Source organism: Corvus cornix, chromosome 5 (assembly GCF_000738735.6).
Source record: "Corvus cornix cornix isolate S_Up_H32 chromosome 5, ASM73873v5, whole genome shotgun sequence".
Taxonomy (NCBI): domain Eukaryota; kingdom Metazoa; phylum Chordata; class Aves; order Passeriformes; family Corvidae; genus Corvus; species Corvus cornix.
Window position 1 is genome coordinate 7,836,709 of NC_046335.1, and position 25,438 is coordinate 7,862,146.

General features: G+C 45.2%; 1 long non-coding RNA gene across 1 annotated transcript; it reads right to left on the bottom strand.

The window, feature by feature from the left end:
* Positions 1–16,196: 16,196 nt before the first annotated feature.
* On the bottom strand, positions 16,197–24,811 carry LOC109144757. The gene is made up of 3 exons (XR_002045784.2): positions 24,541–24,811; positions 22,772–22,860; positions 16,197–16,517 (listed from the first exon to the last, which is right to left on the bottom strand). It is a non-coding gene; the product is annotated as an uncharacterized LOC109144757 (long non-coding RNA).
* Between the last annotated feature and the right edge of the window lie 627 nt (positions 24,812–25,438).

Consider the following 25,438-nt stretch of genomic DNA (forward strand, 5'->3'; position numbering starts at 1 on the left):
TCCATCTCACCACCACCCCAAGGTCATTCTTGGCTTAGACCACCAGGATTAGCCTTTCTTGCACAGCTGGTACTCAGCTTGGGGAGTTTGTTGCTTTAGAAGGCTGTGGAGACAAGGAGTGACAGCAGAGCCAGGGATTACACAAATTCATAAACAAAAGGTGCAAGCAGGGATGTGCCCTCTAATGTCACAAGTTGGAACATGGAAAATTCCAGTTAGAGGTAAGGCCAAAAAATGTTTTACCATGACAGTGGTCAAATATAGCACAAGCCACCCAGAAAGGCTGTGGGATTTCCCATCCTCACAGATGTTGGAGGCTGGACTGAACAAGTCCCTGAGCAAGTTGATCTTGGTCCAACTCAAAGTTGTACTGAGTTGTTCCAGAGGTGCCTCCCAGACTAAATTATTCCTTGGTCCTCTAACGAAGTTACCAGTTCTTCTTTTTACTCCTGTCTTTCTTCCCTCTCCTCCCCCTGTCTTGCTTTCTCCCCAGCATGGCTGGTCTTGCAGGAGTTTGGGCTCCCCTCTTGCTCAGAAACCCTCAGTCTATGGCCTTCAGGATTCCCATAATACTCTCAGGGCTCATGTCTTTTAAGGCTAACTTCTTTGCTCTTCTCTGTGGAGACTTTCCTGTTCCAGCCCCTTGAAACAGAAATTGATTTCCTCAGGCAGCAGGTCTGTGGTAGGAACCTCTGGGATTTAACTGGCCTGGGAAAGGGCTGGCCCAACCCTGCCACCAAATGGTGGTTTCCATGGTCAAGGTACACCAATTTCCTAACATTCATCATGCTCCTTCATTTTACTTGGCCCACATTCCTACACTGAAATTTTGCCTGGGCATCAAGTAAGCATTCACTCCAAAAAAAAAGAATCAGACAATTTTGGCGCAGCTGGCCAGTGGCCTATAACTTTAAAAAGTGGAGATGTACTCAACTTAAGCTGGTTTTGGTCTCTGCACAGCAAATGCCTGGCTTAGCTGGCCTGTCAATGCTCATTTATGTGGAAATGAAGAGGCAATGACAGCATGAGATGTATTAGCGGGAAAGAAGACACTGGATTTCAAGTGCCTGTACTAGAACTGGGAGGCTGTTTGAATGTTTTGTGCGTCTTCTCTTCCTGCCCTGAAGTATTTCAAACACTCACATCTTGTTTGCTGAACACTCTGAACAATACACGTGGAGTTACAGATTGATATCATAAATCACCTAAAGAACAAGACGGTCTTTCAGAACAGAAAGGACAATTTTGAGGAAGTTTATTTTTTAAATGGCAGTATTTATCCTCTTAGTACTTAGAAAAAAAAAAGAGTCTCAGCTGTTAGGCCTGAAAACCACCTGGAAAACATTAAAAAAAGCCTGTATTCTGTCTTTAACATTGTATGCTTCTGTGTATGTGTGAATGCACTTGTATATATATGCATGTATATGTATACATAAAAAATCAAACAAAGTAAAAGTGGGTAGGATCAAATTTTGCGAGCCAAGTGAAATCCCAAGCTCCACCTTTATTTTAGATAAATGCACATTTTTGAGCCAGTGTGGAGATATGAAGCTAAACAGGAACAGACAGGATAAGCAGTGATGGAAGCTGAGTTTCTCCTTCAGAGGCTGTGCTGGAATGGCTGTGTTGGCAGAGACCCCAGATGTAACTGTGTGTACACTAAAGGCAGGATCTCTGTATCTGATACAGCTATGCTGTGTCCCCTGGTAATGCAAGCTGGGTCAGCAACATAAATCTTGGAAGGTCCTACTGAATGTTGATATTCCGCCTCAGGAAGATTTCCAGAGTTTATTCAGAGCGGGGTTGAAAACCTGAAACTCCAAAATTGCTGTAAGGGAAACCTTTGGGGAAAAGAACACAAACAAACATGAGTTTGTTTGATTTAAATTCAATCTTTTGATCTAATTAATTTTTATTTTTCACTGTTTCCATTTTGCACTATATTTTGTAACTACTTTGTTACATTGTGATCCATGTTACAGTAGGATATTAAAATGAGAAGCTGTTCTAGGCTGGAAATTGAAAATTACTTTATTCTCAAAAGGTGGAATAGGATGTTTCAACAACTTTTCTGCTTGATTTTAAAAATCTTCCAGATTTTAATAGAAACAATTAGTCTTATTTCCACTGATTTCCACTGACTTTTCTCTGCCTAGCCCAATTTTAAAATATTAAATAATTAGAGATAAAAATACATACCCGATGGTCAGCAGCTCCCTGTAAACAAATCCCGCTAAGTTAGGTACAGTTTTTCTCTTGATCAGAGAAGATTCTCATTGTAGGGCATTGTAGGGCATTGCCAACAGGTGCAACAGACTCCCTAAAGCCTGAATTTGGTAAATAATGATCATATAATTTTTGAAAGACTTGTTTAAAATCAGTTAAAAATTATGAGGGCAGATTCAGGAACTGTGAAGTGAAATTGCATGACCTGTGTAAATGATCAGAAGGATCTCTCTGGCCCTTTATCAGGCATTGATTTTGATTCAGTTCTGAATTCAGTAAAAGGGGATATGTACACTGATGGGCTGTTTACCTGTTCCCCATCTGACAAGCAGCTCTGTTTCAGAAGCCTCCCTCACAGACTCAGCACAGGCCGCCTGCGAACTGTATTTTTCGTTTATTCAGCTGCATTACTTACATTCTATGGATCAACTTAATTTACCCAAGTATTGCAAGTGGGGCTACTAAACACAGCAAGGGTTCAGCAGCTGGAATATGAAGTGGTTTCAGCCTAAAGAGGTGTGTGACAGCTCACACTGTTCCCACAGGCAGTCCAGGGAAAGGTGATGTCCTCTCACTTTGCACTGGCCTCTGTTTGTGTGCAAGTGATAAATTGGTGGTGAACGTTTGCTCTCTGCCATGAAGAGAACAGAGGAAGTGATTATCATCACTGCTCCCTTCCAAATAATAATGAAAGCATCCTCTTCATTTTCATGGACTCTTCACTATTTGATCACCTGCCCCTCTTGAGCAAAGTGGCCTCTTCCCAGAGACACATCACCTGCTTTGCTAGACCTTCCAAAGGTTTAGTTTGGCTCCAGCTCTCCTGTGCATATGGACAAGTGTTTTCTTGGTACAAAGAGGTCCTGACTTACAATGTCTCTGCTCTGAAAAGTTTTGTTGCAAAGCAGTTGTTCAGCAATGCATCTCACAGAGGAAAAATGATGATGCTCAGTCTCACTCATACTCTACTGTGGATGCCAAATTCAGATCAGGACAAAAAAAACCCCAAAACCAAAACAAACAAAAAACCCCCCAACCCAAACCAAAAAGCTAATTAAGGCTGCTGTCTTTCCTAATAAATTAAATGAGAGAGAGAAGTCAGATTTCTCTCTCTGTCACATTCATCTTCACCTCTTCCCAGACATTGTTAGCAGTCACTGAAATTCTGAGCTTTTGAACTGGGACCAGCTGTGGTCCTGCTTCAAGCTGCTGTAGGTTAGTACACCAAAACATACATGGCTTGGACAGGATTTCTGTGCTGATACTTTATAAGATGGTCAACTGCTGAACTTGGCGTTTTCCTCAACCCTTTCCATACTCTCCTCATGATGGCTGCTCACAGCAGGATCACAGCTACTAGGTGGGAGTGGAGTGCAGCTCCCTGCCTTCTCCCAGAGGCCATTTTCTGCTCCTGGAGTGTTGTCCAGGCTTTCTGAGAGAGAAGGGGCTCCCACTGCAATCTGGGCATGTGGAAAAAATGAGAGGAGGCAAAGAATAACTGGGAAGAAGATGGAATGAGAAGAGTGCTCTAAGTCACTGAGCAAACAGACCAGTGGCATCCAGGCAGGCTGCACTTGTGTAGTTTCAATCCTGTGCCCAAAGAGCCTTGGCTATCCCAGGCCTTGGCTGTAGTGGGGTTGGGGGAGAGAGGGAGGGGACAGAAGTAATAGTTTCGCAAGGACATAATGATCTTGAGCAATTTCTGTGCAGGTATAAACATGATTTCCGGCAGCATGGCTTGGCACGAATGTCTCCTCACTCAAACAGGACTGAATGCATTTGTTTGCTGTGCTTGATGCAAGGAAAACTTCTGACATATGTTTTATTTATGAGGTGTCCTAACGTAGTGATACTTTTTGTGTGCATGAGGTAGGGAGGGAATTGGTTGCCTCTCCATGGCTCCTAATTTGAATGGCTGAAGACCGTGTTCGTAGAAACATGTGGAGGGATGTCTTAAAAGCTATACAGACCTGGCCTGTGTAAGACAGTCAGTAAAAGTAAAGGGTCTACTGCTGAGTATGTCCACACACCCTACAGCTTTCTGCAGAGCTCATCTGCTTCTTAGAGATGCCTAAAATACAGCAAAGGTGGTTCTAGAATCAGAAGGAGAGAGTCCAAAAGATCTGTGTCTCTCTGAGCTGATGCTGTGGGAATTTGTGGCAGATGGAGAGACCAGTGGAAGAGGAAATGCCACTGACCTCCTAAACCAGGAGAACACAAGGACAGGAACAGCAGCCTGGACAGGACAATCCCTGTGCTCTCACTGGTGCTTGGGACAGCAGAATGAGCCCACCAAGGAGAGGCCTGGGCAAGCTGATGACCTCCACACCTGTGGCAGCCTCAACATTTTCCAGTGTTAGTCTGCTCCTTCTCTTTTCAGCTGGACATGGTGGAAAACTGATGTGAGTGCGAGGGGTTGAGATCTCACTCTGGAATGGAAGATGTGGAGGACAAATTCACCAAAACATGAGAAAGGGTCTACCAATTCAGTCATCAGACACATCTTGCTCAGAAATCTGACTCTTGGCCTTGACCTACTGGTTGTGGTGCTTGTAAAAAGGTAAGAGTATGGCAGATGCACAAGTTTCTGGAATATTGCTATCCTCTGGGATTATATGGCATTCTCACTTCCTGGGCCAGGGCTTGTACCCATATAGCGCTCTATAATTTCTTGTGTTGTGATCTGGTGGTGACTTCCTGAAGATGTCTGAACTCTCCAACACCCTGCTGCAAGGACTCCCAAGAACTGTGTGAGGAGAGGACTGATGTGGAACTGGCAGAGAGGCAGGGAGCCCTTGGCAGAGGGGGCTGGAGGGTGTTTGTCCTGACTGGGCAAAGATGACCGTTCTAGAGGCTGAGGAGATGGTGGGTGCTTGGTTCAGGCAGATGGAACAGGCAGTAAAGTGGCAGAAAGAGACAAAGAGGCAAAGCAAGTCAGAGGGAGAGCCCTGGTATAAGGTAGAAGACAGAAGCCAGTGAGACAGACATTGACCACAAGGCAAGAAAAATACAGAGCCTTGGTGAGAGCTCCAGAAAGCATGAAACTGGGATTCATTGTCTCCTAGGTCAGGAAATAGTGGGAAACACAAGGAAGAGATAAACCATCCAGACGGGGAGCTGGGAGAGAAGCAGCTGGGATTGTTTGGGGCAGGGTGCAGGCAGGAACTGTAGACAGTGGGATGAGCCTTGAACAAGAGCGTGCACTGAGCAATGTTCTGCTCAAAAGTGAGTCATTTAAAGGCAGTTTGGGTGCATCTGCCCTGCAGTTACGTCTGTGAATGCAAGGAATTATTAGATTTGCTGGCATGGGCCGTTCTGCACAGGGCAGGTTACTATAGCAGTGTTTACTTTTATGGCAAACAAACTTTTCCAGTGCGAGTTACCTTGGGGACAAGCCTCCCCACTGAGAAACAGTGATATTACAGCTCAGCCCATGCTTGAGCCTTTCCTCAGTCTCTACTCCCAGGAGGACTTGGTGGGAAAAGACTTTAATAATCACTTCAGGAAAGAAAAATGTACCTGTAACTTCCTGCTGACTGAAGTGTTAGAGCTGGATGGGGTTTCTGTGCAAACCAGTCCGTTCAACAAACCCACAAATGGAGTTTTGGAGAAATGGGTTCTATTCATGCAAACAGGTGGAATTTACAAGAGTTTTTGCCCAGCTCAGCGCAAACACATTCTGTGTAGGGATGCGGTGTAGAAGATGGATATGGGAGGTTGAAGATGATGATGAAAACGTCAAACAAGATTTTGAATTTTCTTTGTTTCATTTGGAAACACCTTCTTTTCATAGTCCCCTCCTTCTAAGTTTTTCTTAAGGGCTTAGGCAACCTGCAAAGAAATTAAGCACTTTCTTTGCAGGTCTAAGTGGTCCAAAGTTATTTTTTCTTCCATCTCATTAAAAAAACCCCGAAAGAACACACATACAAAAATCCCCCAAAACAACTAGTAACAAGGAATATTCTATGTAATGTAAGTGGTGCAAATGAAGCCTGGTGCATGGTAGTCAGCCTGGAGCTGAGCCCTTGGGAAGTGCTGCGTGGAGCTGGAAATGGCCATGCTCTTTAGGAAGGAGAAGCAAGATATGTGCATGCCACTACTGGGGCAGGGTGGGGAAGGAAGCATCTGAGCATCTGGTCCCTCCCTCCCTCCCTCCCTCCCACACAGGTCCATTGTGCTGCAACTCTTGCGTGTTTGAGTGTAAAATCCACCCTGACTGGGCCATGCGTGTACAGCACGAGGCACTGGCAGGTCTATATATACTTTCCTGCAGGAAACATCAAAGTCACTTCCTCTGCAGTGTTTCTTCACCAAATTAACTGAAGCAATGCCTGCAGTGACGTGGTGAGGAGAAGTCTCTGGCTGAGCATAGGCTCCTTAAGCTCCCTAAAGGCAAGGGCTAATTGCATCAGCTTCCTTGCTGCAAACACCTTCCTCTGCCCAGCAAGCACTGATCTCTTTTGCCCCTGAAATACCCCAGTCTCTGAGTCACCCTATCCACAGAACTCAGGGCAAAATTCAGCCTGTCATATCCTGCTTTTTACTTGAAGAAAACAAAGAGCCACAGGTCTGCCAGCAGGGTCTTAATGCATGGGGACTGCTGTGGACGCCCAGTGGAATTCAGGGGGGTGTGGGTGACATCTGTCCAGGAATTCAGATGGCTTCTTTGGTCCACTTATCTGGATGCAACAGAGGACACAGAGATGCACTTGAGTTTCTAGACAGGCTTCCTGCTTGTAACACATCTGCTGCTGGTGGTGGGTGTTTGCAAGGCCATTGCAATCAGCTCAGGGTGTGATGATCCCTCTGGACTTCAGCAGGATGCACTGCAGCTTGCTCTTGGCATAACCTAATGCGCTTTGTCTTCCAAGTCACTTCTAACTGCTGGCCTGAGTTTATTTGGAAGATGCTCTGCTTTGCTCTGCAGTTTTTAGGTAGCTCTTTGACTAATAAAAAATCCCCTTCCCCTAATTTTTTTAGATTACCACTAGTAGGAAGAGTGTGTCAGGTGATGGGTACCATGAAGTTGACAGGAAAAGGATTTATTCCAACCACAGGGGCAATAGAAAAGTTTCCTTTCCCTCAGTATCATAGTGTTCTGTGAATTCTATCATCAACACCCTATGTTATTCAAAAATAGAAAATGTCTCTTCTTTAGAATGAGCCACAAGAAAATGTGTTTTGGAGTTATAAGCTAAAGGAATTCTCCTTTTACGGGCTGACTGCTCATGTCACATGCAGAAAGCCCAGAGTAAGACTGGCTTTCTGTGGGTTTGGTTTAGTTTCATGTTTTTCCAAAGCCCAGTCTGTCTCCCTAGAGGGTACATGAGCCATAGCTAAAATCTCTCTGAGTTGTGCAGGGTAGCCCACGGCTCCAGTAGCTGCTCAGGGATTTTGCAGCTGTTCTCCAGCAGAGATGTGTAATAACTGTGCAGTAACACACGTATTTTCTTTCATAGTGGATGTTAATTTATGAGCTTGCTTAGAGCTTTAACACTCAGCTGGTTTACTCTGCACCTTTTTGTGTTATACATAGCATTTCATGAACCAGGACAGCAACTGGATACAGGGTTGCCTCAAATCCTCAGCAAGGTCTGCCACTCAGAAATTCCACCCTAAACCCAGGCAGGTCTTTTGTCACAGAGTATTATTAGTTCCCTCTAAAAGGCCCTGAGAGTCATAAAGTACTTTTTTTTTAAAAAAACCAAACTCTTCTCAAATGGGAGGTAGAAAAGGTGATGGGAGGCTTATTGCCAGTGAGAAGATGCAGACTAAGTACAGGACACTTTTTTCTGTGCTCTCATACTGTACAACACATCTGCAGGTCTGAGAAGTCCTTCTCCCATTTTATCTGGCTCAGCATTACTAATATTAAGAAACCATTTATTTGCTGCAGGGTCAAGGTGACATCACATGGATATCTGACAACTTCCCTGCAAGCTACAACCCTCTGAGAGGGACTGTGAAAAACAGGCTTCACGCAAACAGTCCTCCACAAAATAGGTGACTGGGCACTCACCCAGAGGGATGGAAGGAAGAACCAAGGTTTATGTGGTTCTCCCAGTGCAGCAAAAGGGGATTCCCATTCAGTAGGTGGCCATCCTACTCACTGGGCTGTGGCATACAGGCAGCATCCAGTCCCTGCTTCCCTTACCTGCCCACACATCCAAAATCCTCTTCAACTCTGTCCCTTTCCCTCCTAATTATCCTTGTATTTTCCAGTAAAATAAGTCTTCAAGTAGTCCCAGGTGAAACAGATAACTAGGACTAAAAAGAATGTTTTATTTGATCTGATTTTTTATAGTTTTATTGGTTTTCTGAAACTCACAGCAGACCAAAAGAAAACCTCTGATTTTTTCTAGCCTGGTTCAAGCATGTAGTTAACTTTCCCTGGTTTCTAAAGGTACTTTCTACAATACTTGGAGGTAAACTCATGCCCAAGAGCTTCGTTGAATGAAATCCCCCTGTTCTCCGAACACAGAGAGACAACCATGGCAGCACAATATCACAGAGAAGTGCCAAGGGATCTCTTCTTGGGCTTCAGCTGGAGCAGTCTTTCAGAGCTCTATTTCCAAACCCAGACAAATCTCTCAAAGTTGTTCTGACACGCATTGTAACAGTAAATAAATAATCACATGGCATTTTATTCCACCACCAGAGCTCTCTTAGCATGGGATACTGGTGGATCTGAATGAAGCCAATTCTAATTACAGATAAAAGGTTTGATGCATGAAAAGAAGCTGGTATTTACACCCAATTATCTGAGGGAGGAGAGATAGGGATGTGCTTCCTTTTATCATTTTCATTAAATTTCTTTTGAAATTAAAAGACTCCCTGAGTTTCTGAAGATGTAACAGTCTTTTCAACTCACCATCAGTGAGATACAGGTTGTTTTCCAGGACATGTTGTGCAAGTTCAGACAGTGGGATAGCTCCCTTGACTCCAGTAGAGCATTTCATCGTGCTTGCTCATCCAGTTGCTTCCTTAATATCCCTTTGCTGAAGTTTAAACTCCTGGAGCTGCATTTCATGTATTTCAGGTCTGAAGCACCCTGTGTTTGTAAACTGCCTCTGCCTTCCCATCACCTGAAGTAAATTGCTTTGAGTGAAGGAAACCTCCAAGCTTTTGGGGATTGTTAGGGAGGGGCAACACCAGCCCACTGAGTGGTAAGAGAAGGCAGCTGGACCTACTGATGCCACTTTACCGCAGGGAACCCTCAGAGGGAACAGACAGAGGGGATGGGAAGCAGCCAGGTGGATGTGTTATCCCAAAGAAAACAGCTGTCAGGAATGGAGCAGAGAAGGATCTTGGCAGCTCCATTGCTCCTTGGAGTCCAGAAGACCTGGTATCTGTGACTCTTGTCCTCCCTCCCCCCCTCCCTCCTGGGCACTTGGAGCCCAGCCTCTTTTCTTGGTCTTAGAATAGATCACTTACTTCTCCTCTTAATTTCTCCATCTGCAAATTGGGGACGATGTGCATAAAGCTCCCTGAAATCCTCTGCAGGGAGGTGCCACAGAATGGAAAGTATTAGCTATCAGTATCCTTGTTAATATTCTGCTCAACTCTGAGTGAAGTCACATAATCCTGTGTTTGGGTCATCACTATTTGTTGCTATGGAAATGTGTGTTATCAGATACTACAAATTCAGTGTCTGAGGACATCTGAGGAGGGGGAAAATCCTTTGTTTGAAGAAACACTTGTGTCAGTGGCAGGAAACTTTGTGAGGAAGACGGGAATTCACCTATTTCTTTTGTTCTCCACAAATTGCTGGAATGAGTCAATATGAGCTCCCCACGCTCAGCTCCTGGAAGCTGGTATCTCTTACCCGATGCACAATTCCAAAAGGACTGCACATGCTGGGTGAATTTGGGAATGCATCTGGTAGGATCATTAACACCAGAGCAGAAGACAAATGCAAAGTATGTGCTTGGCCATATGGGTGAACGTGAGCTGCTTAAGACTGTGTGCCATAATAGAGATGGAAAGTCTTACGAGAGAAGATCAGTATCCCCCCACCTCTCTGGTAAGGGATTAAGGCAGTTGGTCTTGCAGGAGTATTCATAGAGCTTAAGGCCAAAGGGGACGCTTAGGTCACCTAGGCCAACCTCCTGAATGCTGCAGGTCATGGTGTTCCTTCCAGTAAGCCCTGACCTGAGCCCTGTAACTTTATGTTGAGGCTGCAGCAAAGCTTCCAGCCAGACCAGAGGCAGATACCAGCAGCTCCCTGCCCAGTTTGTCCCAGTGAATAAACACTCTCACTGGTAACACACAACTGGTAAGCATGGGTGCAGATCAAACCAAGCGTGCTGCAATGGGGTCAGACATAGAAATTGGATGCACTGAACCAGTGCAGTTTCCTGATCTGAGCTGTGGGGTTACATCACCCTGTGCCTCAGCCCCTTCTGGCTCCAAACCACTGCAGGAATATGCCATTTCCCTGGAAATGTGCTTACTTACCAATTGTCCACATAGTCTCCTTTGAGTGAAACCAAAGGGGCTTTTTGGGCAACTTCCTGTGGTTCTCTATTGCACCCATGCAAAATCTCACCACATTTTTATATCTACAGCTGTCCAATGCATGTAGGTGCTCACTGTCTGTCGTGTGCATTGAGTCTATAGATAGAAAAAGCCCTTTTTGGATATACTCAGCAACAGTTTCATTCCTAGACCTTTCTGTCAGGTTCCTGGAACAAAGGATGTTGTAAGAGAAAACAAAGTTCAGATTTTGATAATGTCTCTATTTGCGGTATTTCATGGTCATGCTCTTACTTCATGCCTAAAGATGCAACACAAGCCCCACCTTTATTTCTCTTTGGGTCTCTGTATTGAGTGCATTCCTCATCCTTTGCCAGTTTTTCACTGGGTTTTCCTCCTTGCCTTGTAGAAAGCTGATTTCAGGTTGCAAGCAGGAGGAAAGGTGCGTAAGACCAAGCAGGCCAAGCAGGCCAGGTTGACTTTTCTTAATTAAGATCTTTATTTTGAGCTATTCAGGCAGGTTGTAAAAGTTCAGCAATACTTGGGGGAATGCAGCCACAGGCAGGCAGGGCTGATAAGAACCATTACCTGAACATCATGCATATATATATTTTTAGCACACCTGTGTCCAGCACTACCAGAAGGCTCTTGCAGTGAGAAATGACCAACCTATGAAAAAATGTATATATGCTTTTAGGTAGGTATGTATATATGTGGGCATATATATATATATACACACACACACACGTATGTGTACATATACATGTATGCATATATAGTTGTCAATATTTTTCTATGACAAATGTTTAATATGTTTACACTAAATTTTCCATATTTAATGGAAAGTTGTAGTGACAGACTTACTAAAGAAAGGAATATATGCTGTAGGGTAATTGTATATTGTGCTCTATAAATTCCCTGTCTGCTAATAAAGATGATACAGCTTTCATTTTGTACAAGTTTCGGATTTACAACTTGGACAGCAAAGATCAGGCTGGGAATCTGAACAACAGCTTACTATTTCTGCATCTCTACTACCATGGTGATTTTTGCCATCAGAACTGAAACTACCAATTACAGGGCTGAATCACGAAACAAGACAGGATATACTTTGCCTTTCCATCCAAATCAGCGGAACGTGCAAAGCTCTTGGTATTTGTAATTAACATTAACATGCTCCAAGTCACATTTGAAAATCAAGAAGACATCTGGAACTGTCTAAGGTGTTGCTCATCAGGAGCAGAAATGGTGAACTTAGATTGTGTTTGCAGGAAGCCATTTTTGGACACTTTCCATTGCTATTAGAAATTACTTCAGTGCCTGTGACATTGTTACCTCCTTCCACAGGCTGACAGTACTCAGTACAGACATTGCAGACCAGGAAAAATGCTAGTGGGGAAAACCAGTGTCTATTTTCCCATGTGTGATGGGAGAATGCAGGTGCTACATGTTTTCCAGCCTGGCAAGTTGTTCTTCATGAACCTCAGCTCTTCTCTTTGCTGAAGCACAGACCACAATTCTGATCTTGCAGGATGGTTTAGCAGGAATTATACAGACATAATTTTTAGGCCTGTTGCAGGTAAAAACCCCAAATAGACCTATAATAACACACAACAGAGTGCCATGTAATTTTAGAAGTATTTAATACATCCAAATTCTGTATGTGCTAGCCACAATACATGCCACTCCTTACTAAAACTCTACTTAACTAAAAAGTCAGTACAATTTTGTATCTTCATTTCATGCAGTTTCTTTAGTCAGGATCTGCAAATGTGTCTGTATCATTCTTTTCCCCTCCAGGTCAACTTTTGATCATTTTGGCTGCTTGCAACAAACACTTGGCAAACGGGGAGGACACCCAGATATGCTGCACTCCCATTTTTTCTGTGAATTCTTGTCTCTGCTTTAAGGAGAGAGAAACCTCATTAGCTTGCAGGGAAAAGCAGCAAAAGGACCTCAACCACAGCACAAACAAAGGGTGTCTACAGATGTTGTAACGGTCCTGCCACAGCTGCATCTTGTGTTTTATTGGACTCTGGAGTCTCCAGTCACAAGACAGGCAACCCTGGGCAGCTCAGCTCTGCCTCTTTCTTTGTTCTTGGAGTTACTTGTTTTTAAGCCTCACTAGGTACACATCAAACGCCAACAGGAGAAACTCAGCCCACAGCCCAGGAGTTATGAGCCACATCAGCAAGACATGCCTCTTTCACTCACACATCTCTTCTGAACTCCAGCCAGTCCAAGCCCAACACAGCATTTCTGCAGATCACCCTGACACTGCTGAGCTTTGCCATTAGCCATCTCCCACCTGCATTTCTGCAAACCCTTTGATGGCTGTGAGTGCCAGGGATCAAGCAGCATGAACCAAAGGACTGCCATGAACTGGAGAGCACTGCTGGGTGCTGCCAGCTGCACCGTAGGCTGTTGCTAAATCCTGCACTGCCCTTGGGTAAAGAGTTTACTCAATCAGGAGGACATCTCCAGGGCACATTCAGAGGGATATAGGTGTTAGGACACAACAACAAACACAGTTTTTAATCCTGGGCTGGGCTGGGCTGGGCAGGAAGCACTTAGAATCATGGGATCGTTAAGATTGCAAAAGACCTCTAAGATTATCACCCAACACTGCCAAGTCCTCCAGTAAACCATGTCACTGAGTGCCACATCCACACATCTTTTAAATACCTCTAGGGAAAGTAACTCAGCGATTTCCCTGGACAGCGTCTTCCTGTGCCTTACCAACCTTTCAGTACAGAAATTTTTCCTAACATTCAATCCATGCACAACTCAAAGCTGTTTCGTCTCGTCCATCACTTTTTACCCTGGAAAAGAGGTGACCCTCACCTTGCTACAAACTCTCCTCAGGGAGTTTTAGAGAGCGATAAGGTGCCCCCTGAGCCTCCTTTTCTCCAGGCTAAACTCCCCCAGCTTCCACAGCTATTCCTCATAGGCCTTGCACTCCAGACCCTTCCCCAGCTTTGTCGCCCTGCTCTGGACATTCACACTTGGATCTGGTTTAGCAGAACTGGCTGGTAAAACTCATACCAGAGAGAACCATTACTTGACTCCTTTAGGGGGGCTGTCTTGTGGCTATGACATAGCAGATCTTTTCTCCTGCCCTAGCTCCCTCGAAATCCTGCCCTGGCACTGCCCCATGGCTAGTTGCCATTGCCCTTAGGGCTATGTACACCAATATTTGCTGGCTTGGCTTCTCCATGCAGTGGAAGAGATGCCTACAGCACATGCTGGTGATGTGCCTCACATACTGCTGGATATTTCCAGCCTGCCCCTGACTGCATGACTTTGGTCTGCTCTCTGCTTGTGTCCAGGCACTTGGGGATTTTCCAGCAAAACACATATGCCCATTCCCTGCTTTTCTGCTCCTTTGCATCAGATTTAAATGGTGTCAGGTAAAGCTTAAGGGTTTAAACCAAGCAAAACAAAAATGATGGTGAAATGAAGCCGTGAGTCTACAAGGTAAGACTGAGTGCATATTTGCTACAGATACTTGAGGGCAAAGTTTTGGGTTTTATTCATCTTGGTTGCTCCAGGATGTCTCTCTTTTTACACACAATTTCAGCAGTTCTGAATGATGACTTCTGGTCACTAATGACATTTTCTGTATCTCTTAGTATGCTTGGGTTTACCCTCCAGTTCCAGCCACCATTTCCTGGACTACTTTCCACTTGGAAGCAGTTCTCCACCTCACCCAGCTGTGTCTTCCTGCTCCTTCCAGTCCATCCATCTTGAAACCTCAGCCCTTTCTCCCACATCGCACGAAGCTGTCTGCAGGGACAAGCTCCTTTCCCGGCCCTCTCCTCCGTGTCCGCACCAGCAGTGCACTTTCCAAGCCTCTTCCTTCCTTGCTCTTTTCTTAGGCTGGACTCCCTTCTCCAACTCCCCCCGCCACCTCCCCTGCTCTCCAGCAAAACCCAGCACTCGCCGACTTCCTCCTCCGCAAGCGGCCGCAGCGGCTTCCTCTGGCCACGGCTGTCCCAGACACTCTGGCTCCACGGCACACCCTCCTCATGCACAAAAACACTAAACCGGGGCTTTGCTTTCTTATTCAAAAATTCAGCTCAGCTCAGGCAGCTGTGCTGCTGAGGAAACCTGCAATGCCTGTCACCCACTGTGCCACTGCCAACATGGACAGCCCATCGGCTCTGCCAGCCATCGTGACCCATTGCATTACGTGTCCTTATCCTCCCTGTGTCCTGTAGGGCCTCTCTGACACAGGATGATACTTTTTCAAACCAAACTGATGTTTTGTTATGATGCAGATGCCCTGTGGTTTGCAGAGAGCACCAAAATTTTAACTGACTCCATAGGTAAGCACTCTGCTTGGGTGGGAGCTTGCACAAGAGACAGGGAAGATTCTGGAGTTAGTGCCTGTGGGCAGGCTTGGCCCAAGGCACTGTAGGGAAAGTGTTGGACAGACAGAGGCACATCTGTCCCGGGGAGCCCTGCTCACTCTGCTGCCCCCCAGGCGCATGACTCACCATCCTGCAGAGTCAGCTTGTGTAAGGGAGGGCAAATCCCTCCCTGAGAGTGGATCCTGTTGGAGCTTGATTGGATGCAGGCTGCACTGTGTATGTAACCCCCTGGGCAGAGCTGTCAGAGATGGGGACAGGACCTGGCCACCTCCGAGCCACCCTGCCATGGCCAGCAGTGGAGCTGCTGTTGCCAGCCAAGTCCAGACCATCCCCAGCAGCCTGTGGCAGATCTGTGCCCACCTGATTGCTGGCAAAGGGATAACCAAGCTCTCCGTACAGCTCTTTCCTTTGATACTGCCAGCTCCCTGGCAGATGTGTGTTTTCAAGTCTCATGAACTCAGCAGGCTTGGAACAAGCTGCAACTTGGCAGAGACATCCAAAGAATATCCAGATGTTGCAGGAAGTGCTGTCAGGTGGGGTCAGCCTAGGACTAATTCAGTGCTGGTAGGGGCCATGGTGTTGCTGGCCTCCAATCTTCCAAATAGAAAGCTACTTTTAATTTCCTGGTGGCTTGTGGCCACTAGAACCACCAGGACCTTCCATTCCCAGCTGTTGGAGCCTGAATGTCATTTGCAAAGCCCACTTTAAATTTACTTAATTTTCTGCTACGATTCAACTAGAGAAATTTTGTTGATTTCCTCCTTTATAGGCAATGGTTGTGTAACACTCCTGGCTTGAGAGACATGCTGTGCTCCAGTCCAAAGCAGCTGTGCTGCAGTGGTGGATTTTGGTGATCCACGTTGCTTAGGTGGAGTGTTTGTCATCTGCCTGGAAACCCTTCAGTCTGGTGGGGGAACTCTATGATGGTAATGAGTTAAACGCCTTGACCTCATTTGGGAATTTTATTGGGGAACAGGCGCAGAACTTGGCTGGTGAGGGGGAGGGAGAGTCAGGCTCTTCTTTACATTTCTGTTTGCTTAAGCTACATATGCTCTGGCACATGCTACCTGGGAAGCCTGGCATGGCTGCAAGCTCTCCATCTCAAACAAACTCCGGGTCTGCCCACAGGATGGAAGACTGCTTGGGGAAGTGGTGCCAACAATGTCTAGAGATGCTTTCTGTGCAGAGGAGTGACAAGGAATGTCTGGCTCTTTCACAGAGGGGTGGAAGGTGGAATGATATGCAATCAGGAAAGCAATCTCGCATCTGTTACCTGAGTGGCTTGTGCTAGGGCAGCAAGAGGACATGAAGACACCAGAGGGTGTAAAGGAGGATCAGTGAAGTCAGGCTGCAGCTGGAAAATGAGCTTTGGGGGCCAGGATGCTCTTTGCTTGTCAGACACCAGGCTGAGAAGTGACAATCACAGCAGCTGGGTGATTCCACCTGGAAAGAGAACTGAATGAGGGCAACTGGAGGCACTTTTGAGTCTTGCCAATGAGGGTGCAACATGAGCAAACAACATGAAGCCCAGCAAACCAAACCTTGCCGTAAGGAGTCCACTGACACCTCACCTTCCCACTTTGCTGTAGGAAGGATGTTTTTCTGCATGATGTGCTTCAATCCAGCTACTGGCAATACTCTTCAGTGAAGTAAGCATATACAACAGGGCAAACTTGCATGGTGTGGGGAATACTCTGCCCTCTGAATCCAGCTCCTGCTCTCCCTCTTCCTGGACATTATGGAGAGGAAGGCCAGCTGCAATTTTCCTCAAGGTGGTTATCACACACATGGCTCAGTCTTCGTAATATGACAGTAATACAAGCTCACAGCTCCTGCAGGAGTAGGTGCATTCTAGGGGTGTATTTTTGCTCATTTACCACTTCCCTCTGAAGGTTCCAGATACTTCCAGTTCTCAATATGACAGTAAAAAGTAACAGATCTGAAAACTGAAGTGTTCCTGAAAACACACTTCTGCCTGTCTGATACCTGGGTGATTGGCCTTGCTGTCAGACCTCACGTGGTCTCAGGGGGTGCACACAGATTGGTTTCTCCGGAAGGAAACAGAAGAAAATGCGTGTATGTCTGCAGAGGGTTGGGTGATTCAGTGGGGAGTTCCCAGCAGCAGCCAGTGAAAGGATGCTGGGCTTACTGGAAATACCCAGGTGTCATTTTCCCCAGACAGAGCACGAGCGTAGGCAGCTGAGCTGGCAGGCTGGAGTCACCAAAGCGCACTCACCAAGCAGTTCTTTCTTTTGGGCTCAGTTTAAACAACCCAGCAAAGCCAAACTTTGTGGCCTGTGTGGAAGACCAGCAGGGGCCTTTGCCAGCAGCTACATGCTAAGCCAAATGGAATAGAATAGCATAGAATAGAATAGAACTGTTTCAGTTGGAATGGACCTATGATGATCATGCAGTCCAAGTGCCTGACCACCGCAGGGCTGACCAGAAGTTACAGCATGTCGTTAAGGGCATTGTCCAAATGTCTCTTTAAACACTGACAGCCTGGGGGCATCAACCACCTCTCAAGGAATTCCAGTGTTTGACCACCCTCCCAGTAAAGAAATGTTTTATAATGTCAAGAGTGAAATTCTTCTGGAGCAGCTTTGAACCACCATGCACCCTATCACTGGATCCCAGGGAGAAGGGATCAGCACCTCTCTCTCCACTTCCCCTCCTCAAGGAGCTGCAGAGAGCAATGAGTTCACTCCTCAGCCTCCTTTTCTCCAAACTAGAAAAGCCCAAAATCCTTTGACCAGCTTCGTTGCCTTCCTCTGGATGCATTCCAGTACCTTAACAACTTTCTTAAATTTTGGAGCCCAGAACAGCACATGGTTCTCAAAGTGAGGCTGCACCAACGCTAAATGCAGCAGGATAATCCCCTCTCTTGATTAGTGAATTTCTTTTTGGGGAGAGGCTGAGGTGCTGCCATTCCCTCCCTGTTCCAAGATGAGGCCATTAGACAGGAGCATCATCTCTGAAAGATCTGGTGGGAATGTGTGTGTGCATACATCCATGACAGCAAATGCCCTTCTGACACCTTGTAACAGCAAGAAAGGGCCATAGAAACGAGGAACACAAAAGAATTTATTGCCTGGGACTCCTAGATTTACTGCCTCATAACTGATTTTCTTATAAACTCTTCATAGTATTCAAATGGCATGCAGAAGCCTTTGTGCATCAAGTCTTTAAGAAATTACTTATGTACATTTTACACGTAGTCTGGGACCTATTAAAAGTTACTAATAAGGGTGTTAGCCACTATCATGCTGAACTTTTAGTCACAAACATTGGCAAGTCCTGGCCAAAACGGTTGTGGACCGTTCTTGAGCAATAAGTGGAAGTGCAACAAGAAAAGTGGTGCAACAGCTGTACATGGCAGTGTTTCCACATCCCCTTTTGACTCTTGACTCTAACTTGCTGAGGATCAATGTGAATACTCAATGTGAGGTTCAAAACTGTTTTTTTCCTCAGAGCAGAGAACAAGAATCTTGATTCATTTTGCCTTCCTCTACAGTAGTGAGTTGCAGGTTGCCTGGCAGTGCCACCAGGGCACAGCTCACCCAAGCCCTTTTCTGCCACTGCTGAGGATCAATCCATTCCATTCCTAGATTCTGCCTGAGACATTATAGTCTTGAGAGGATCAGGATATTTTGTGTGACCAAGTCTCCGGATACAGTACTCATGTGAAATCTGATGGTCTGTGATTGCTAAGCAGGTAAGACAAACTAATGGCCCCTTCTGGTTTCCAGCTGCATCATGTGTTGTGTTTGTTGTTGTTTTTGTGCGTGGTGATATTCTTCCAGGAGGGCTCCTGAGAGCCTGAGAGTGCTGTGCTTTGAAATCTCATCTGAGATTTCCCCTGGGTGAGCATGATGGGTTTTCAGAGCTGTTCTCAAACTGCTCAAGAGCTCATGTATCTACAGAGTGTGCGATGGACTGTCTCCATGTGGAATTCCTACCACTGCCTATGATGTTTTCCAGGCATTTCCTTTTCCCAGTGCTGTCTCTCCTTTCTATCTCCTCTCCCATGCTGCAGCCACAGACCCATCCCCAGCTCCAAGTGAGCTGCTTTGGCAGGGGAAGCAGGGTCCCTGGGGTAGTCCTGGATGTTGGGTAGCACATCTCAGACAGTACCATGACTGATGTTGTGCATCGCTCACAGAGCACCACTCACAAGGAATAACTTCTCACATGTTCTTCTTGGCTCCTCTATTCCCAGTCACAGCAATTATGTGTCTGCTTTTTGGCCTTCAGTTGCACTAAGCTGTTGTGCTTCAAGTGAGCACTTATTAGCACTTCCTTCTCTGAAAAGGAGTGACTGCAAAATAAGCCAATGGTCATTTCCCTTCCCTTGAGACCAGGAGACATCCTGGCTTTTAAATCAGGCTCCATAAATTTTAAGCCTTAGCATCTCATGTGTTTTGCCTAGAGAGGGGTGGAGGTTCCCCTGGAGAGAGTGGGGAAAAGAAACTCCTTCTGATGTGACAGTACATTGCTTGGGCAAGTGTTTTTAAGGCATTTGAGACAGCACAGACCAGTGAAAAAAGCAATCACTAATATACCAAGTATGTGAAATGAATCAGAAGACCTGGAAGAAGGAAGCGACCATTTTCTATTTCTTGCATCATCTTTACTTACATATCAGCCTGCAGGGTTGGGCATCAGCAAGTGGAGCTGCTAAATATCAACCAACAAAAAATGCTGCCAGTAAATAAAATGCTGTTGTTGAAAATCAACACAAATCGACTGTGCTATGTGCAGTGAATACAAATTTTCAGACTGAAAGTACTCCTGATATGTGCAATGCTCACTATAAGCTGAGAAAAAAAGGATTCAGACTAATGTCAGAACCATGAAACTTCTGCAAGTCCATAAAAATCCCAAATTTCCCAGCACATAAACTGCCTTCTCAGTACTACCCACGGGTTTCTCTAACCCATGCTGGTTCTTTCTTCAAAAGATTCCAGTAGGAATAGCTGTCAGAGAACAAGGTGGCCCCTAACAAGTGATATCAGGGATACATGTTAGTGGGATGATGTGGCAGGGAGGTCAAGAGCTGCAATGGCTGGCTGGATTCAGAGGTGAGGATGGTATCAGGATCTCAACATGTTCTGCTCCTCTGAGGGAGTATCCCTCTGGTGCCTGTGTTTACATCCTGAGAGCAGAAACAAGGGCTGCACCAAGGAGTTCCTCTCTGCCCCTTCCCTTCTTTTCCCCAACAGTCCCTTGCCTTCACAGAGGTGTCTGTTTCAATTTCTTCTCTATAGACACAGCAGTGATGTTGTTACAAGTTCCCACATTTGTGAGGGCTTGTGGCTCAAAGAAGTCAAACTTTTCTAAGCTCATGTGGTTTATAAGTTTAGTGAGACTTTCACCCAGCCCAGAGCTGCAGCCCAACCCATCTCCACCAGAAGGGTTCATGGAAGCAGTTCATGGGTGGGAGAAAATGTGTGCCCAGGGTTCTTTCACTCCTTTCCAGGAGTGTATGACCTGCATGACCACGGCAAGAGGGCAGCCTGATGGTTTCATCCTCAGGTAGGGATTAGATCACCAACACCCCATCCACCAGCATAACCCACAAGGTGGGTACATGGGATGATCCTGGTGTAGGAGCCACACCTGAACACAAGCTGTGTGTGGCAATACAAGCCCACTTCTGCCTGAAAATCTCAGCATTGCTCAGGTATGGAACAATCTCTGTACAGAGGAAACCTGCTGTCATCTTCTCCAGCGACACACAGGGCTGTGGGTGAGGCTGTGCCACAGAGAGAGAGGCACAAGGAAAGGACTCCGTGGAATATTATTTCTTGATTCCTCTGCTGCAATTAAGAAAGAGTTGTGTTTTTCATTTTCACGTGCCTCAACTCCCACCAGCTGCATGCACCCACCCACAGCATGTGTGCTGTGTTTTTATTACGGCTGTAGCCTCAGGTAGCGTGGAATTGGGGCCAAGCATACATTAGTAAAATTAGAAGAAATATCATCTGACGGGTCTGGACGGTGCTGTGGGCAGAGCATATTTGGCAAGACTGCTTCCTTCGCAATCCAGCCCAGAGACATTCCCTGATCCTATCTGAACAGGGACTGAACTTGCAAAACGAGTCCCAGCTTGTGAGCTGTGAGTCAGGGATGTCTTAAACACTGCCTCAGCATCCAACACCAACAAGCCCTTTTTATCTTGTTCACCCTGCTTAAATAACTGCAGCAAGCCCTTAAATAACAGAGCAGCCTTGAGGGCCATAAGACTGGGGTTTTTTCACACCCTCCAGCACTTGTCCCTTGTGTATCTGGCCAGTTTTGACCCATTAATGTCCTTTTCTCTGGTTCAGCTAATGGGACACTCAACTGCACTGCTCACAGTGGTTTGAAACCTGCATCTGCTCCATATGACCACATTCATGTCCCTCACTGGTGAGCCATAAGGATTCACTTCAGTGGGTTTGTCTATACATCAGCCTTTGAAAGATGTGTGTGCTTAAAATCGAGTATACTTTCCAACTTCTTTCGAGTACCTTCCTAGTATATAAAGCCTCCTTCATGACTCAAGAGATTTCATAAATTGTCTGCCAAGACAGGCCAGGACTGGCCAGGCCAGGCAGGAATCTGTGGAATACCATGTGTTTACATCCTGAGATGATATACCTCCATCATATCTGAGAAAGACCAATTACAAATGTTGCGTTTGGGAGCCATTGGCTGGAAAATGGTGGTGAAAAACATCAGGTCAAAGGAAGACACGACTTACACTGATCTATTCCAGAAAATCTCACTTGGTATTGATATCACAGTGGCTCAAGCTGTCCTTGCCCAAGTTTCAGTGAGAGAGTGAAGGCAGTATGGATTAATAACTGCAAAGGTGCATTCACCTCATTACTAGAAGATGGAAAAAGAAAATATTGTTTACCTGTGAAGCAAAGGAATTTAAGACAGAGGTTGGTAGTGACAGAGAATAAAAGTATAATGTTTTATTCAAACACAGAGCAATGCAGACAAAAGGCTGATTCAAAAGGACTGCATGGGATATGCCTTATGCCTTCATAGCCTTGATGTATATCACTTCAAAAACGGGCACGTCACAGGGAAAAAATGGGTCCTGGATGGTTATAAACAAATTGCAGTATTTTGTGGGAGAGAGAGGGTCATACCCTCATGTACCAAGGATGTACCATGATTTACCATTCTCTCATGTACCAAGAAAGACATGTTCAAATCTAAATTTCTCAGAAGGGAGGAGATGGATCAGATTGGAAAGAAAATAAAGGCAGCTTGAAACTGGCTTTTATCTTAAATATATTTTGCTCTTCTTCCACAATACAGTGCAATGCAGTCTTCATGTTGGTTTTCTCACCTTCCTTTTGTTTTGCAGTATCACTCATTGCTCTTTAAGTGTCAGTACTGCCCACTATCAGCACCACACACATTCCTTCAACAAACAACACCATTCCCCTCTCATGGGCTTAGGATGACTTATTTCAGAGATATCATTCAAGGGCCTTAAATATATTGGCCTTAGAGCTATTTTTACTTGCAAGTGCTTGAGCCAGACCTTTGATGTTTCATTTGGGTTCAGTGTAAAATAGAGAACACATTAAAATAAGCAAGAGCTGGTGGTTTTGTTCTAAGTGTTACCAGAAGCCAGGGTGAGACACAGAAGAGGAAGGGAAGGAGATTGCCAAAGATTTCCGTTGGATACTTACTCTCTCCAGGGCTTGTAAATCTGTTCTGTAACCCACTTAATCCCTCCTCCTGCAGGGGAGTATGGTATCACTGAAATCTTCATGATCTCCTGCAAACAAAGGTTTTAATGCAGCCTTTTGTTTATTGTCTCCGCAAAGAAAAAGGGGGTCATTTTTCTCTGAAGCCTGCAGGCTTGGGGAAGTTATCAAGTGTCCTATCCTGCTCTGCTTCCCATCCAGCATTTTGACAGGCATGGACTAGTCCATATCCAGTCACCACCTCGCTGGATGTGCCAAACGAATGGAGTGCTGGGGTCCATGTCATGACAACTTTCCAAAGTCAGGGTGGAGGGAAGGAAACCACAACTACCTTCATCTGACGCCACCTAAATGCAAGACAGGAGGAGACTGTCCCTTCCAACCTCAGTGGATTGTACAGGGAATGATTCACATTCAAATCAAAAGCATCCTGTGACCATGTCCTGCTTGTTGTGCTGCCTACTTGTGCTGCTTCATCTAATGAATTTTGCTTACTAATGAATTTTACTCCATCTTTCAGCATGTGGGTAGACCCATCGTTGTCTGTACCTATTTCAAGGACACTATGTATTAGAGGTAGACAGGTATAAACCTGTCGTGCCTAATACGTCTCTGTAGAAAGGAGAAAAAAGCTTTTTCATTTGTTTTTAAAAAAGGAAAAGGAAATTCTATAGAAGCCATTTAAAATGGAAAATATTGTGGGGAGAATATTGGATAAAAGAAAGAGAAGTTTGGAGAAAAATGAAAGCAAGTCACATGCAAGTAAGCAGGGAAAATACACAGTACAGCAAGATGGTGTTGATGCTAAGATGGGAGGAGATTTGAGTGTTGTTGAACAGAGAATTTAGCCTGTGGCACTGACAGAGATTAGCAATGTGGCCAGAAAATGAAATCATGAAAGTGGAATAATATGGGCTACCATCACTCCGGGAAAAATATTCCCGAAGGACACTCGGAAGCATCCATAATGCCAAGGAAAGCTGGGAAGTGATGTAGGAGCAGAATCTATGTGTAACTTCTGGCAGCCAGCTGGCATTGCGAAATTCCCTGCCATCCTCAGTGGGCATCACCCTAATCTGCCTGGTTTAGATACAGCTGGAATGTTGCTGTTAATTTCTTGGAATCTCAACCCTGTAAAATCAGAGGCCTCAAAGGAGAGTAAAGACATGATCAGATCATTTGGTGTGGGTTTGATTCATGAAGAGATACTTAGCTATAAGATGGCAAAGAGATAAGAAAATAGCAGACTTAAGTCTACAAGTAACTGAGGGATGTAACCAGAGTCACATTAATGCACTTGAAGAGAGAGAAAATAGGACATAATAGAAAGGAGGAAAAATACCCTACCAGTATTGAGAAGACAGGACCTGGATATAGGGTCTTACAGAAATTTCTCTTCAATGCCTTTCTCTTTCAAATAGCAGGAAATGTCCTGTAGATGCAGTCTTGCCTGGATAGGCTAAAAGAAAATAATCTCAGCTCAAACTTTTAAGACACAATGCTTCTTGATGAAAGGTTAATTTAAAAAGCGAGTTAATTTCTGCCATGGATACAGTGAGCTGAAGAAAAGGTCACCTACTCCAGTTTTCTAAAATTCCTTTAAAAACACCTTGTGCAATGAGCAATCAAAGGACAGCCAAGAAACTGAGAGCCGGGAGTTAGCAGAAGAAAAAGGAAAAAAAAAGAAACAGCAAAGAAATACAAAGAACATAATGCATTCGAATCGGCACAGAGGGCCAGATGGTACATACCCAAGGGTATTAAAGGAATTAGCTGAAAAACTCTTAGGCCCATTATCCATTATATTCAAGTGCTCCTGGAGAACTGAGGAAGCCCTGGTGACTGGCAGAGGGAAAACATCACGCTTCTTTTCCAAAAGGGGAATTACAGATCAATTAACTTGACATCCTTTCCAGGTGAAACTTGGTCTCTAATAATCAGAAAGCACTATTAGCTGTTCTGCAGGAGGAAAAAAACAGAAGTGTGTCACACACATAGGTCACATCAAGAGGAGCAGTTGCACCCAAGTGATAGACTCTACAGACAGATTATACTCACAGTGTTGATGGGAGGAGGAAAACCACATGGAGTGGGAAGTGTTGGGTGGGGAGAGTGAAGGATAAGCAGCTGCTTATCCATCATGTGGGATGAGTATACAGCGTAGTAGGACATGCTGGTGGGAGGAAGAAGGGATGTGGTCCCTTGAGTCACTCAGTAAATTTACCCTCAAGGGTTTCACTGGAAGACAAGACAACTGGTTGTACACAGAACTCTTCTACAGAAAGATCCTTGATTTCAGTGCTTCAGACATAATATTCCTGCAGAACCTGATCCGTCCCTAAAGGATTCCATGCAGACACAGTTGACTTTAACAGTGGCTGGACTGGGCCCAAAGCATTACAAGAAAGAGGTAGGGTGGATACAGAGAATAACAATGAAAGAGATTAAAATCAGCCCCTACAACAGAAAGTGGAGTATGCTTATAAATACTGCCATATTGGGCTCCTCAGGGACTCCTGCTGAGTTGGGCATTGTATTCATCTGCAGTAGCATTGAGGAAGGAGAAGAAAAATACATCAATCAAATTCAAAGATAACACTCAGCCAGAGTGTGAATTGCGAATCATTTATTAGAAGCACCATCCTAAAG